The sequence below is a fragment of the Trachinotus anak genome, unplaced genomic scaffold, assembly GCF_046630095.1.
Source record: "Trachinotus anak isolate AG129_WGS33_773 ecotype Australia unplaced genomic scaffold, CSIRO_AGI_Tana_v1 ptg000008l, whole genome shotgun sequence".
Lineage (NCBI taxonomy): Eukaryota > Metazoa > Chordata > Actinopteri > Carangiformes > Carangidae > Trachinotus > Trachinotus anak.
This window is the reverse complement of record NW_027273859.1, coordinates 1,216,268-1,231,461: the sequence shown is the minus strand read 5'-3', so window position 1 is coordinate 1,231,461 and position 15,194 is coordinate 1,216,268. Positions and strand designations below refer to the sequence as shown.

General features: G+C 36.7%; 1 long non-coding RNA gene across 1 annotated transcript; it reads right to left on the bottom strand.

The window, feature by feature from the left end:
- Positions 1 to 1,414: 1,414 nt before the first annotated feature.
- LOC139623514 (uncharacterized) lies at positions 1,415 to 14,947 on the bottom strand. Its single transcript, XR_011691537.1, has 2 exons — positions 14,605 to 14,947; positions 1,415 to 1,909 (listed from the first exon to the last, which is right to left on the bottom strand). It is a non-coding gene; the product is annotated as an uncharacterized lncRNA (long non-coding RNA).
- Between the last annotated feature and the right edge of the window lie 247 nt (positions 14,948 to 15,194).

Genomic DNA, 15,194 nt, shown 5'->3' with positions numbered 1-15,194 from the left:
GATCCCCCTGCTGGTCTGTTACAGAATGTGCTGTCCATCATGGTTAACCTTTTTTGGGTACTGTAAATATTTTTTTTAAATAATTTATGCTATGGTATACTTTCACTGAAGTTCAGAGGGAAATATTGTACTTTTTACTCCAATACACTCATCTGGTGATGGTTACTTTTAGTAGTAGTTATTTTTAACATGAGTATTTTATACAAAGGATAGTTTAACAAGCATTAAAATGCAATGCATAGTTAAAGATTAAAACTGTGGTTTCAAAGCTTTTTGGCCTCTGACATTTTACAAAAAGCAGTGTGCAGACAGGGTCACATTTCAGATGTCTATGAGTTATTAACAGCTCTACTAAATAGTGTAAACTTTTCACATGGTTTCATTTCAATACATCTCAACAAAAATCAAAGAATAGAGAAAAAGTCCAAAAGCTGAAAACAGATATATGTATGTATGTTTCCTCTCAGATTAATCAACTAGGTTCCTGTCACTCAGTCAGAGGGACCTAACCATTACTTTTAATTTAACTACATTCTGCTGCTAATACTCATGTACTTTTACTAAGGCAGGATTTTTCATGCAGGACTTACAATGAAGGATTCCTTTGCTGAAGTAAAGGGTCTGAATACCACCTCCACCACTGTGTTATTAGTTCAAAGGTTACTTTATCGAAGAGTTAATTCATAGATGAGCATGAGCAAGTGGAGAGGAGAAAAGTTGCGGAAAAAAGAGTAAGATGAAATTTGTAAGATTTAGGACTCAGAGATGATATTACTGTGTTTGTTCTCTGTGGTTGTGCTGTTGTATTAAGCAAGCAGAGGGAGAACATAATGACATCAGCAGGCAGGAGGAGGTCAAGAGGACAGTGAGGACCTAGAAGGATTTTTGACATACTGGGTGAGAGCTGGACATTGCTTTCTAACATTGTCGATGCCAGGGAGGACAGCCCAGGAGAGTCAACCCAAACCTCTGTGGTCAATTTTTTAAGGTAAGACTGATTTGATAGAAGCTTTTGTAGGGCTGAATTCGCCATAATTAATGTCAACATTGAAAATGCTTCAACATCAATATTTTTAGGTAGACACATTGTTTCCCATTCAGGTAGGGCTGCATATTCAGTCGACACAGACACACAGAGGAACAGGCCTATATGCTGCCGAAAACAGATCAGAATCAACAGTTGTTAGTTTAGTGTGATGCATTTCAGTTTCTGAGATCTGCAGGAGAGAAGCACAAGTTTTAGGAGACAGTGAACTGAAAATTAGTGAATTTGACTGAATACAGTTCAGAATCAACAGTTGTGCATTTTTAGCTTGTGCAAGCTTCACCAAAACCGCACAACTGTTGATTCTGAACAGTATTCACTCATCTGAGTCATTTTCTGTGCAATTTGACCTAAGATTATTGTTTGAAATCTGCCGACGTCAAAAACTCAAAAGCTTCACCAAAAACGCACAAATGTTGGTTCTGAACAGTATTCACTCATCTGAGTCATGTTAAGCTGACTGTATCCTAAGATTACTGTTTGATATCTGCTGACGTCAAAAACTCAAAAGCTTCACCAAAAACACACAACTAAACAGTATTTACTGACATTCAGTCATTTTAAGCTGACTGGATCCTAAAATTACTGTTTGATATCTGCCGACGTCAAAAACTCAAAAGCTTCACCAAAACCGCACAACTGTTGATTCTGAACAGTATTGACTGTATTAAGTCATTTTAAGATGACTGTATCCTAAGATTACTGTTTGATATCTGCCGACGTCAAAAACTCAAAAGCTTCACCAAAAACGCACAACTAAACAGTATTGACTGTATTCAGTCATTTTAAGATTACTGTATCCTAAGATTACTGTTTGATATCTGCCGACGTCAAAAACTCAAAAGCTTCACCAAAACCGCACAACTGTTGATTCTGAACAGTGTTCACTCATCTGAGTCATTTTCTGTGCAATTTGACCTAAGATTATTGTTTGAAATCTGCCGACGTCAAAAACTCAAAAGCTTCATCAAAAACGCACAACTGAACAGTATTTACTGTCATTCAGTCATTTTAAGATGACTGTATCCTAAGATTACTGTTTGATATCTGCCGACGTCAAAAACTCAAAAGCTTCACCAAAACCGCACAACTGTTGATTCTGAACAGTATTCACTCATCTGAGTCATTTTCTGTGCAATTTGACTTAAGATTATTGTTTGAAATCTGCCGACGTCAAAAACTCAAAAGCTTCACCAAAAAACGCACAAATGTTGGTTCTGAACAGTATTCACTCACATTCAGTCATTTTAAGATGACTATATTCTAAGATCACTGTTTGATATCTGCCGACGTCAAAAACTCAAAAGCTTCACCAAAAACGCACAACTGAACAGTATTGACTGTATTCAGTCATTTTAAGCTGACTGTATCCTAAGATTACTGTTTGATATCTGCCGACATCAAAAAGTCAAAAGGTTCACCAAAAACGCACAACTGTTGATTCTGAACAGTATTCACTCATCTGAGTCATTTTAAGATGACTGTATCCTAAGATTACTGTTTGATATCTGCTGACGTCAAAAACTCAAAAGCTTCACCAAAAACGCACAACTGAACAGTATTGACTGACATTCAGTCATTTTAAGCTGACTGAGGCAGTTGAAGAAGTTCAACCTGCCAAGGACTATGATGGTGAACTTCTACACCTCCATCATTGAGTCCATCCTCACCTCCTCCATCACCATCTGGTACGCTGCTGCCACGGAGAGGCGTATCATCCACTCTGCTGAGAAGGTGATTGGCTGCAATCTTCCGTCCCTCCAGGACCTGTACGCCTCAAGGACTCTGAGGCGTGCAGGGAAGATTGTAGCTGACTCCTCCCACCCTGGACACAAACTCTTTGAGACACTCCCCTCTGGCAGGAGGCTGCGGTCCTTCAGGACCAAAACCTCTCGCCACAAAAATAGCTTCTTCCCATCTGCTATTAGCCTCATCAACAAGGCTAGAGAGCCCCACTGTTGCTGATCAATTGCACCAATCACCAGAAAAAATTCCTTGTATGTGAAAACATACTTGGCAATAAAACTGATTCTGATTCTGATTCTGATTCTGATTCTGATTCTGTATCCTAAGATTACTGTTTGATATCTGCTGACGTCAAAAACTCAAAAGCTTCACCAAAAACGCACAACTGAACAGTATTGACTGACATTCAGTCATGTTAAGCTGACTGTATCCTAAGTTTACTGTTTGATATCTGCCGACGTCAAAAACTCAAAAGCTTCACCAAAAACGTACAACTGAACAGTATTCACTCATCTGAGTCATTTTAAGCTGACTGTATCCTAAGATTACTGTTTTCTGCTGACGTCAAAAACTCAAAAGCTTCACCAAAACCGCACAACTGAACAGTATTGACTGACATTCACTCATTTTAAGATGACTGTATCCTAAGTTTTATATCTGCCGACGTCAAAAACTCAATAGCTTCACCAAAAACGCACAACTGTTGATTCTGAACAGTATTGACTGACATTTAGTCATTTTAAGCTGACTGTATCCTAAGATCACTGTTTGATATCTGCCGACGTCAAAAACTCAAAAGCTTCAACAAAACCTCACAACTGTTGATTCTGAACAGTATTCACTCATCTGAGTCATTTTAAGATGACTGTATCCTAAGATCACTGTTTGATATCTGCCAACGTCAAAAACTCAAAAGCTTCACCAAAAAATGTACAACTGAACAGTATTCACTCATCTGAGTCAATTTCTTTGCAATTTGACTGAAGATCACTGTTTGATATCTGCCGACGTCAAAAACTCAAAAGCTTCACCAAAAACGCAAAAATATTGGTTCTGAACAGTATTCACTCATCTGAGTCATTTTAAGATGACTGTATCCTAAGTTTACTGTTTGATATCTGCCGACGTCAAAAACTCAAAAGCTTCACCAAAAACGCAAAAATATTGGTTCTGAACAGTATTCACTCATCTGAGTCATTTTAAGATGACTGTATCCTAAGTTTACTGTTTGATATCTGCCGACGTCAAAAACTCAAAAGCTTCACCAAAAACGCACAACTAAACAGTATTCACTCATCTGAGTCATTTTAAGCTGACTGTATCCTAAGATTACTGTTTGATATCTGCCAATGTCAAAAACTCAAAAGCTTCACCAAAAATGCACAACAGAACAGTATTGACTGTATTCAGTCATTTTAAGATGACTGTATCCTAAGATCACTGTTTGATATCTGCCGACATCAAAAACTCAAAAGCTTCACCAAAAACGCACAACTGTTGATTCTGAACAGTATTCACTCATCTGAGTCATTTTAAGATGACTGTATCCTAAGATTACTGTTTGATATCTGCTGACGTCAAAAACTCAAAAGCTTCACCAAAAACGCACAACTGAACAGTATTGACTGACATTCAGTCATGTTAAGCTGACTGTATCCTAAGATTACTGTTTGATATCTGCCGACGTCAAAAACTCAAAAGCTTCACCAAAAACGTACAACTGAACAGTATTCACTCATCTGAGTCATTTTAAGCTGACTGTATCCTAAGATTACTGTTTGATATTTGCCAATGTCAAAAACTCAAAAGCTTCACCAAAAACGCACAACTGAACAGTATTGACTGTATTCAGTCATTTTAAGCATCCTAAGATCACTGTTTGATATCTGCCGACGTCAAAAACTCAAAAGCTTCACCAAAAACGCACAACTGTTGATTCTGAACAGTATTGACTGACATTTAGTCATTTTAAGATGACTGTATCCTAAGATTACTGTTTGATATCTGCCGACGTTAAAAACTCAAAAGCTTCACCAAAACCGCAGAACTGTTGATTTCTGAACAGTATTCTCTCATCTGAGTCATTTTCTGTGCAATTTGACTGAAGATTACTTTGTGAAATCTGCCGACGTCAAAAACTCAAAAGCTTCACCAAAAACGCACAACTAAACAGTATTCACTCATTTGAGTCATTTTAAGATTACTGTATCCTAAGATTACTGTTTGATATCTGCCAATGTCAAAAACTCAAAAGCTTCACCAAAAACGCACAACTGAACAGTATTGACTGTATTCAGTCATTTTAAGCTGACTGTATCCTAAGATCACTGTTTGATATCTGCCGACATCAAAAACTCAAGAGGTTCACCAAAAACGCACAACTGTTGATTCTGAACAGTATTCACTCATCTGAGTCATTTTAAGCTGACTGTATCCTAAGATTACTGTTTGATATCTGCTGACGTCAAAAACTCAAAAGCTTCACCAAAAACGCACAACTGAACAGTATTGACTGACATTAAGTCATGTTAAGCTGACTGTATCCTAAGTTTACTGTTTGATAATTGCCGACGTCAAAAACTCAAAAGCTTCACCAAAAACGCACAACTGAACAGTATTTACTCATCTGAGTCATTTTAAGATGACTGTATCCTAAGATTACTGTTTGATATTTGCCGACGTCAAAAACTCAAAAGCTTCACCAAAAACGCACAACTGAACAGTATTGACTGACATTCAGTCATTTTAAGCATCCTAAGATCACTGTTTGATATCTCCAGACGTCATAAACTCAAAAGCTTCACCAAAAACGCACAACTGTTAATTCTGAACAGTATTGACTGACATTTAGTCATTTTAAGCTGACTGTATCCTAAGATCACTGTTTGATATCTGCCGACGTCAAAAACTCAAAAGCTTCAACAAAACCTCACAACTGTTGATTCTGAACAGTATTCACTCATCTGAGTCATTTTAAGATGACTGTATCCTAAGATCACTGTTTGATATCTGCCGACGTCAAAAACTCAAAAGCTTCAACAAAACCTCACAACTGTTGATTCTGAACAGTATTCACTCATCTGAGTCATTTTAAGATGACTGTATCCTAAGATCACTGTTTGATATCTGCCGACGTCAAAAACTCAAAAGCTTCACCAAAAAATGTACAACTGAACAGTATTCACTCATCTGAGTCAATTTCTTTGCAATTTGACTGAAGATCACTGTTTGATATCTGCCGACGTCAAAAACTCAAAAGCTTCACCAAAAACGCAAAAATATTGGTTCTGAACAGTATTCACTCATCTGAGTCATTTTAAGATGACTGTATCCTAAGTTTACTGTTTGATATCTGCCGACGTCAAAAACTCAAAAGCTTCACCAAAAGCGTACAACTGTTGATTCTGAACTGTATTCACTCATCAGAGTCATTTTAATATAACTGCATCCTAAGATCACTGTTTGATATCTGCCGACGTCAAAAACTCAAAAGCTTCACCAAAAACGCACAACTAAACAGTATTCACTCATCTGAGTCATTTTAAGCTGACTGTATCCTAAGATCACTGTTTGATATCTGCCAATGTCAAAAACTCAAAAGCTTCACCAAAAACGCACAACTGAACAGTATTGACTGTATTCAGTCATTTTAATATGACTGTATCCTAAGATCACTGTTTGATATCTGCCGACATCAAAAACTCAAAAGGTTCACCAAAAACGCACAACTGTTGATTCTGAACAGTATTCACTCATCTGAGTCATTTTAAGATGACTGTATCCTAAGATTACTGTTTGATATCTGCTGACGTCAAAAACTCAAAAGCTTCACCAAAAACGCACAACTGAACAGTATTGACTGACATTCAGTCATGTTAAGCTGACTGTATCCTAAGATTACTGTTTGATATTTGCCAATGTCAAAAACTCAAAAGCTTCACCAAAAACGTACAACTGAACAGTATTCACTCATCTGAGTCATTTTAAGCTGACTGTATCCTAAGATTACTGTTTTCTGCTGACGTCAAAAACTCAAAAGCTTCACCAAAACCGCACAACTGAACAGTATTGACTGACATTCACTCATTTTAAGATGACTGTATCCTAAGTTTTATATCTGCCGACGTCAAAAACTCAATAGCTTCACCAAAAACGCACAACTGTTGATTCTGAACAGTATTGACTGACATTTAGTCATTTTAAGCTGACTGTATCCTAAGATCACTGTTTGATATCTGCCGACGTCAAAAACTCAAAAGCTTCAACAAAACCTCACAACTGTTGATTCTGAACAGTATTCACTCATCTGAGTCATTTTAAGATGACTGTATCCTAAGATCACTGTTTGATATCTGCCAACGTCAAAAACTCAAAAGCTTCACCAAAAAATGTACAACTGAACAGTATTCACTCATCTGAGTCAATTTCTTTGCAATTTGACTGAAGATCACTGTTTGATATCTGCCGACGTCAAAAACTCAAAAGCTTCACCAAAAACGCAAAAATATTGGTTCTGAACAGTATTCACTCATCTGAGTCATTTTAAGATGACTGTATCCTAAGTTTACTGTTTGATATCTGCCGACGTCAAAAACTCAAAAGCTTCACCAAAAACGCAAAAATATTGGTTCTGAACAGTATTCACTCATCTGAGTCATTTTAAGATGACTGTATCCTAAGTTTACTGTTTGATATCTGCCGACGTCAAAAACTCAAAAGCTTCACCAAAAACGCACAACTAAACAGTATTCACTCATCTGAGTCATTTTAAGCTGACTGTATCCTAAGATTACTGTTTGATATCTGCCAATGTCAAAAACTCAAAAGCTTCACCAAAAATGCACAACAGAACAGTATTGACTGTATTCAGTCATTTTAAGATGACTGTATCCTAAGATCACTGTTTGATATCTGCCGACATCAAAAACTCAAAAGCTTCACCAAAAACGCACAACTGTTGATTCTGAACAGTATTCACTCATCTGAGTCATTTTAAGATGACTGTATCCTAAGATTACTGTTTGATATCTGCTGACGTCAAAAACTCAAAAGCTTCACCAAAAACGCACAACTGAACAGTATTGACTGACATTCAGTCATGTTAAGCTGACTGTATCCTAAGATTACTGTTTGATATCTGCCGACGTCAAAAACTCAAAAGCTTCACCAAAAACGTACAACTGAACAGTATTCACTCATCTGAGTCATTTTAAGCTGACTGTATCCTAAGATTACTGTTTGATATTTGCCAATGTCAAAAACTCAAAAGCTTCACCAAAAACGCACAACTGAACAGTATTGACTGTATTCAGTCATTTTAAGCATCCTAAGATCACTGTTTGATATCTGCCGACGTCAAAAACTCAAAAGCTTCACCAAAAACGCACAACTGTTGATTCTGAACAGTATTGACTGACATTTAGTCATTTTAAGATGACTGTATCCTAAGATTACTGTTTGATATCTGCCGACGTTAAAAACTCAAAAGCTTCACCAAAACCGCAGAACTGTTGATTTCTGAACAGTATTCTCTCATCTGAGTCATTTTCTGTGCAATTTGACTGAAGATTACTTTGTGAAATCTGCCGACGTCAAAAACTCAAAAGCTTCACCAAAAACGCACAACTAAACAGTATTCACTCATTTGAGTCATTTTAAGATTACTGTATCCTAAGATTACTGTTTGATATCTGCCAATGTCAAAAACTCAAAAGCTTCACCAAAAACGCACAACTGAACAGTATTGACTGTATTCAGTCATTTTAAGCTGACTGTATCCTAAGATCACTGTTTGATATCTGCCGACATCAAAAACTCAAGAGGTTCACCAAAAACGCACAACTGTTGATTCTGAACAGTATTCACTCATCTGAGTCATTTTAAGCTGACTGTATCCTAAGATTACTGTTTGATATCTGCTGACGTCAAAAACTCAAAAGCTTCACCAAAAACGCACAACTGAACAGTATTGACTGACATTAAGTCATGTTAAGCTGACTGTATCCTAAGTTTACTGTTTGATAATTGCCGACGTCAAAAACTCAAAAGCTTCACCAAAAACGCACAACTGAACAGTATTTACTCATCTGAGTCATTTTAAGATGACTGTATCCTAAGATTACTGTTTGATATTTGCCGACGTCAAAAACTCAAAAGCTTCACCAAAAACGCACAACTGAACAGTATTGACTGACATTCAGTCATTTTAAGCATCCTAAGATCACTGTTTGATATCTCCAGACGTCATAAACTCAAAAGCTTCACCAAAAACGCACAACTGTTAATTCTGAACAGTATTGACTGACATTTAGTCATTTTAAGCTGACTGTATCCTAAGATCACTGTTTGATATCTGCCGACGTCAAAAACTCAAAAGCTTCAACAAAACCTCACAACTGTTGATTCTGAACAGTATTCACTCATCTGAGTCATTTTAAGATGACTGTATCCTAAGATCACTGTTTGATATCTGCCGACGTCAAAAACTCAAAAGCTTCAACAAAACCTCACAACTGTTGATTCTGAACAGTATTCACTCATCTGAGTCATTTTAAGATGACTGTATCCTAAGATCACTGTTTGATATCTGCCGACGTCAAAAACTCAAAAGCTTCACCAAAAAATGTACAACTGAACAGTATTCACTCATCTGAGTCAATTTCTTTGCAATTTGACTGAAGATCACTGTTTGATATCTGCCGACGTCAAAAACTCAAAAGCTTCACCAAAAACGCAAAAATATTGGTTCTGAACAGTATTCACTCATCTGAGTCATTTTAAGATGACTGTATCCTAAGTTTACTGTTTGATATCTGCCGACGTCAAAAACTCAAAAGCTTCACCAAAAGCGTACAACTGTTGATTCTGAACTGTATTCACTCATCAGAGTCATTTTAATATAACTGCATCCTAAGATCACTGTTTGATATCTGCCGACGTCAAAAACTCAAAAGCTTCACCAAAAACGCACAACTAAACAGTATTCACTCATCTGAGTCATTTTAAGCTGACTGTATCCTAAGATCACTGTTTGATATCTGCCAATGTCAAAAACTCAAAAGCTTCACCAAAAACGCACAACTGAACAGTATTGACTGTATTCAGTCATTTTAATATGACTGTATCCTAAGATCACTGTTTGATATCTGCCGACATCAAAAACTCAAAAGGTTCACCAAAAACGCACAACTGTTGATTCTGAACAGTATTCACTCATCTGAGTCATTTTAAGATGACTGTATCCTAAGATTACTGTTTGATATCTGCTGACGTCAAAAACTCAAAAGCTTCACCAAAAACGCACAACTGAACAGTATTGACTGACATTCAGTCATGTTAAGCTGACTGTATCCTAAGATTACTGTTTGATATTTGCCAATGTCAAAAACTCAAAAGCTTCACCAAAAACGTACAACTGAACAGTATTCACTCATCTGAGTCATTTTAAGCTGACTGTATCCTAAGATTACTGTTTTCTGCTGACGTCAAAAACTCAAAAGCTTCACCAAAACCGCACAACTGAACAGTATTGACTGACATTCACTCATTTTAAGATGACTGTATCCTAAGTTTTATATCTGCCGACGTCAAAAACTCAATAGCTTCACCAAAAACGCACAACTGTTGATTCTGAACAGTATTGACTGACATTTAGTCATTTTAAGCTGACTGTATCCTAAGATCACTGTTTGATATCTGCCGACGTCAAAAACTCAAAAGCTTCAACAAAACCTCACAACTGTTGATTCTGAACAGTATTCACTCATCTGAGTCATTTTAAGATGACTGTATCCTAAGATCACTGTTTGATATCTGCCAACGTCAAAAACTCAAAAGCTTCACCAAAAAATGTACAACTGAACAGTATTCACTCATCTGAGTCAATTTCTTTGCAATTTGACTGAAGATCACTGTTTGATATCTGCCGACGTCAAAAACTCAAAAGCTTCACCAAAAACGCAAAAATATTGGTTCTGAACAGTATTCACTCATCTGAGTCATTTTAAGATGACTGTATCCTAAGTTTACTGTTTGATATCTGCCGACGTCAAAAACTCAAAAGCTTCACCAAAAGCGTACAACTGTTGATTCTGAACTGTATTCACTCATCAGAGTCATTTTAATATAACTGCATCCTAAGATCACTGTTTGATATCTGCCGACGTCAAAAACTCAAAAGCTTCACCAAAAACGCACAACTAAACAGTATTCACTCATCTGAGTCATTTTAAGCTGACTGTATCCTAAGATTACTGTTTGATATCTGCCAATGTCAAAAACTCAAAAGCTTCACCAAAAACGCACAACTGAACAGTATTGACTGTATTCAGTCATTTTAAGATGACTGTATCCTAAGATCACTGTTTGATATCTGCCGACATCAAAAACTCAAAAGGTTCACCAAAAACGCACAACTGTTGATTCTGAACAGTATTCACTCATCTGAGTCATTTTAAGATGACTGTATCCTAAGATTACTGTTTGATATCTGCTGACGTCAAAAACTCAAAAGCTTCACCAAAAACGCACAACTGAACAGTATTGACTGACATTCAGTCATGTTAAGCTGACTGTATCCTAAGATTACTGTTTGATATTTGCCAATGTCAAAAACTCAAAAGCTTCACCAAAAACGCACAACTGAACAGTATTGACTGTATTCAGTCATTTTAAGCATCCTAAGATCACTGTTTTATATCTGCCGACGTCAAAAACTCAAAAGCTTCACCAAAAACGCACAACTGTTGATTCTGAACAGTATTGACTGACATTTAGTCATTTTAAGATGACTGTATCCTAAGATTACTGTTTGATATCTGCCGACGTTAAAAACTCAAAAGCTTCACCAAAACCTCAGAACTGTTGATTTCTGAACAGTATTCTCTCATCTGAATCATTTTCTGTGCAATTTGACTGAAGATTACTTTGTGAAATCTGCCGACGTCAAAAACTCAAAAGCTTCACCAAAAACGCACAACTGAACAGTATTGACTGCCATTCAGTCATGTTAAGCTGACTGTATCCTAAGATTACTGTTTGATATCTGCCGACGTCAAAAACTCAAAAGCTTCACCAAAAACGTACAACTGAACAGTATTCACTCATCTGAGTCATATTAAGCTGACTGTATCCTAAGATTACTGTTTGATATTTGCCAATGTCAAAAACTCAAAAGCTTCACCAAAAACGCACAACTGAACAGTATTGACTGTATTCAGTCATTTTAAGCATCCTAAGATCACTGTTTGATATCTGCCAACGTCAAAAACTCAAAAGCTTCACCAAAAACGCACAACTGTTGATTCTGAACAGTATTCACTCATCTGAGTCATTTTAAGGTGACTGTATCCTAAGATTACTGTTTGATATCTGCCGACGTCAAAAACTCAAAAGCTTCACCAAAAACGTACAACAGAACAGTATTCACTCATCTGAGTCATTTTAATATAACTCCATCCTAAGATCACTGTTTGATATCTGCCGACGTCAAAAACTCAAAAGCTTCACCAAAAACGCACAACTGAACAGTATTGACTGACATTCAGTCATTTTAAGCTGACTGTATCCTAAGATCACTGTTTGATATCTGCCGACGTTAAAAACTCAAAAGCTTCACAAAAACCGCAGAACTGTTGATTTCTGAACAGTATTCTCTCATCTGAGTCATTTTCTGTGCAATTTGAATTAAGATTACTTTGTGAAATCTGCCGACGTCAAAAACTCAAAAGCTTCACCAAAAACGTACAACGAAACAGTATTCACTCATCTGAGTTATTTTAAGATGACTGTATCCTAAGATTACTGTTTGATATCTGCCAATGTCAAAAACTCAAAAGCTTCACCAAAAACGCACAACTGAACAGTATTGACTGAATTCTGTCATTTTAAGCTGACTGTATCCTAAGATCACTGTTTGATATCTGCCGACGTCAAAAACTCAAAAGCTTCACCAAAAACGCACAACTGAACAGTATTGACTATATTCAGTCATTTTAAGATGACTGTATCCTAAGATCACTGTTTGATATCTGCCGACGTCAAAAACTCAAAAGCTTCACCAAAAACGCACAACTAAACAGTATTCACTCATCTGAGTCATTTTAAGCTGACTGTATCCTAAGATTACTGTTTGATATTTGCCAATGTCAAAAACTCAAAAGCTTCACCAAAAACGCACAACTGAACAGTATTGACTGTATTCAGTCATTTTAAGCATCCTAAGATCACTGTTTTATATCTGCCGACGTCATAAACTCAAAAGCTTCACCAAAAACGCACAACTGTTGATTCTGAACAGTATTGACTGACATTTAGTCATTTGAAGCTGACTGTATCCTAAGATCACTGTTTGATATCTGCCGACGTCAAAAAATCAAAAACTTCACCAAAAACGCACAACTGTTGATTCTGAACAGTATTGACTGTATTAAGTCATTTTGAGATGACTGTATCCTAAGATCACTGTTTGATATCTGCCGACGTCAAAAACTCAAAAGCTTCACCAAAAACGCACAACTGAACAGTATTGACTATATTCAGTCATTTTAAGATGACTGTATCCTAAGATCACTGTTTGATATCTGCTGACGTCAAAAACTCAAAAGCTTCACCAAAAACACACAACTGAACAGTATTGACTGACATTCAGTCATGTTAAGCTGACTGTATCCTAAGTTTACTGTTTGATAATTGCCGACGTCAAAAACTCAAAAGCTTCACCAAAAACGTACAACTGAACAGTATTCACTCATCTGAGTCATTTTAAGCTGACTGTATCCTAAGATTACTGTTTGATATTTGCCAATGTCAAAAACTCAAAAGCTTCACCAAAAACGCACAACTGAACAGTATTGACTGTATTCAGTCATTTTAAGCATCCTAAGATCACTGTTTGATATCTGCCGACGTCAAAAACTCAAAAGCTTCACCAAAAACGCACAACTGTTGATTCTGAACAGTATTCACTCATCTGAGTCATTTTAAGGTGACTGTATCCTAAGATTACTGTTTGATATCTGCCGACGTCAAAAACTCAAAAGCTTCACCAAAAACGTACAACAGAACAGTATTCACTCATCTGAGTCATTTTAAGATGACTGTATCCTAAGATTACTGTTTGATATCTGCTGACGTCAAAAACTCAAAAGCTTCACCAAAAACACACAACTGAACAGTATTGACTGACATTCAGTCATGTTAAGCTGACTGTATCCTAAGTTTACTGTTTGATAATTGCCGACGTCAAAAACTCAAAAGCTTCACCAAAAACGTACAACTGAACAGTATTCACTCATCTGAGTCATTTTAAACTGACTGTATCCTAAGATTACTGTTTGATATTTGCCAATGTCAAAAACTCAAAAGCTTCACCAAAAACGCACAACTGAACAGTATTGACTGACATTCAGTCATTTTAAGCATCCTAAGATCACTGTTTGATATCTGCCGACGTCATAAACTCAAAAGCTTCACCAAAAACGCACAACTGAAAAGTATTGTCTGTATTCAGTCATTTTAGGCATCCTAAGATCACTGTTTGATATCTGCCGACGTCATAAACTCAAAAGCTTCACCAAAAACGCACAACTGTTGATTCTGAACAGTATTGACTGACATTTAGTCATTTGAAGCTGACTGTATCCTAAGATCACTGTTTGATATCTGCCGACGTCAAAAACTCAAAAGCTTCACCAAAAACGTACAACAGAACAGTATTCACTCATCTGAGTCATTTTAATATAACTCCATCCTAAGATCACTGTTTGATATCTGCCGACGTCAAAAACTCAAAAGCTTCACCAAAAACGCACAACTGAACAGTATTGACTGACATTCAGTCATTTTAAGCTGACTGTATCCTAAGATTACTGTTTGATATCTGCTGACGTCAAAAACTCAAAAGCTTCACCAAAAACACACAACTGAACAGTATTGACTGACATTCAGTCATGTTAAGCTGACTGTATCCTAAGTTTACTGTTTGATAATTGCCGACGTCAAAAACTCAAAAGCTTCACCAAAAACGTACAACTGAACAGTATTCACTCATCTGAGTCATTTTAAACTGACTGTATCCTAAGATTACTGTTTGATATTTGCCAATGTCAAAAACTCAAAAGCTTCACCAAAAACGCACAACTGAACAGTATTGACTGACATTCAGTCATTTTAAGCATCCTAAGATCACTGTTTGATATCTGCCGACGTCATAAACTCAAAAGCTTCACCAAAAACGCACAACTGTTAATTCTGAACAGTATTGACTGACATTTAGTCATTTTAAGCTGACTGTATCCTAAGATTACTGTTTGATATCTGCCGACGTTAAAACCTCAAAAGCTTCACCAAAACCGCAGAACTGTTGATTTCTGAACAGTATTCTCTCATCTGAGTCATTTTCTAT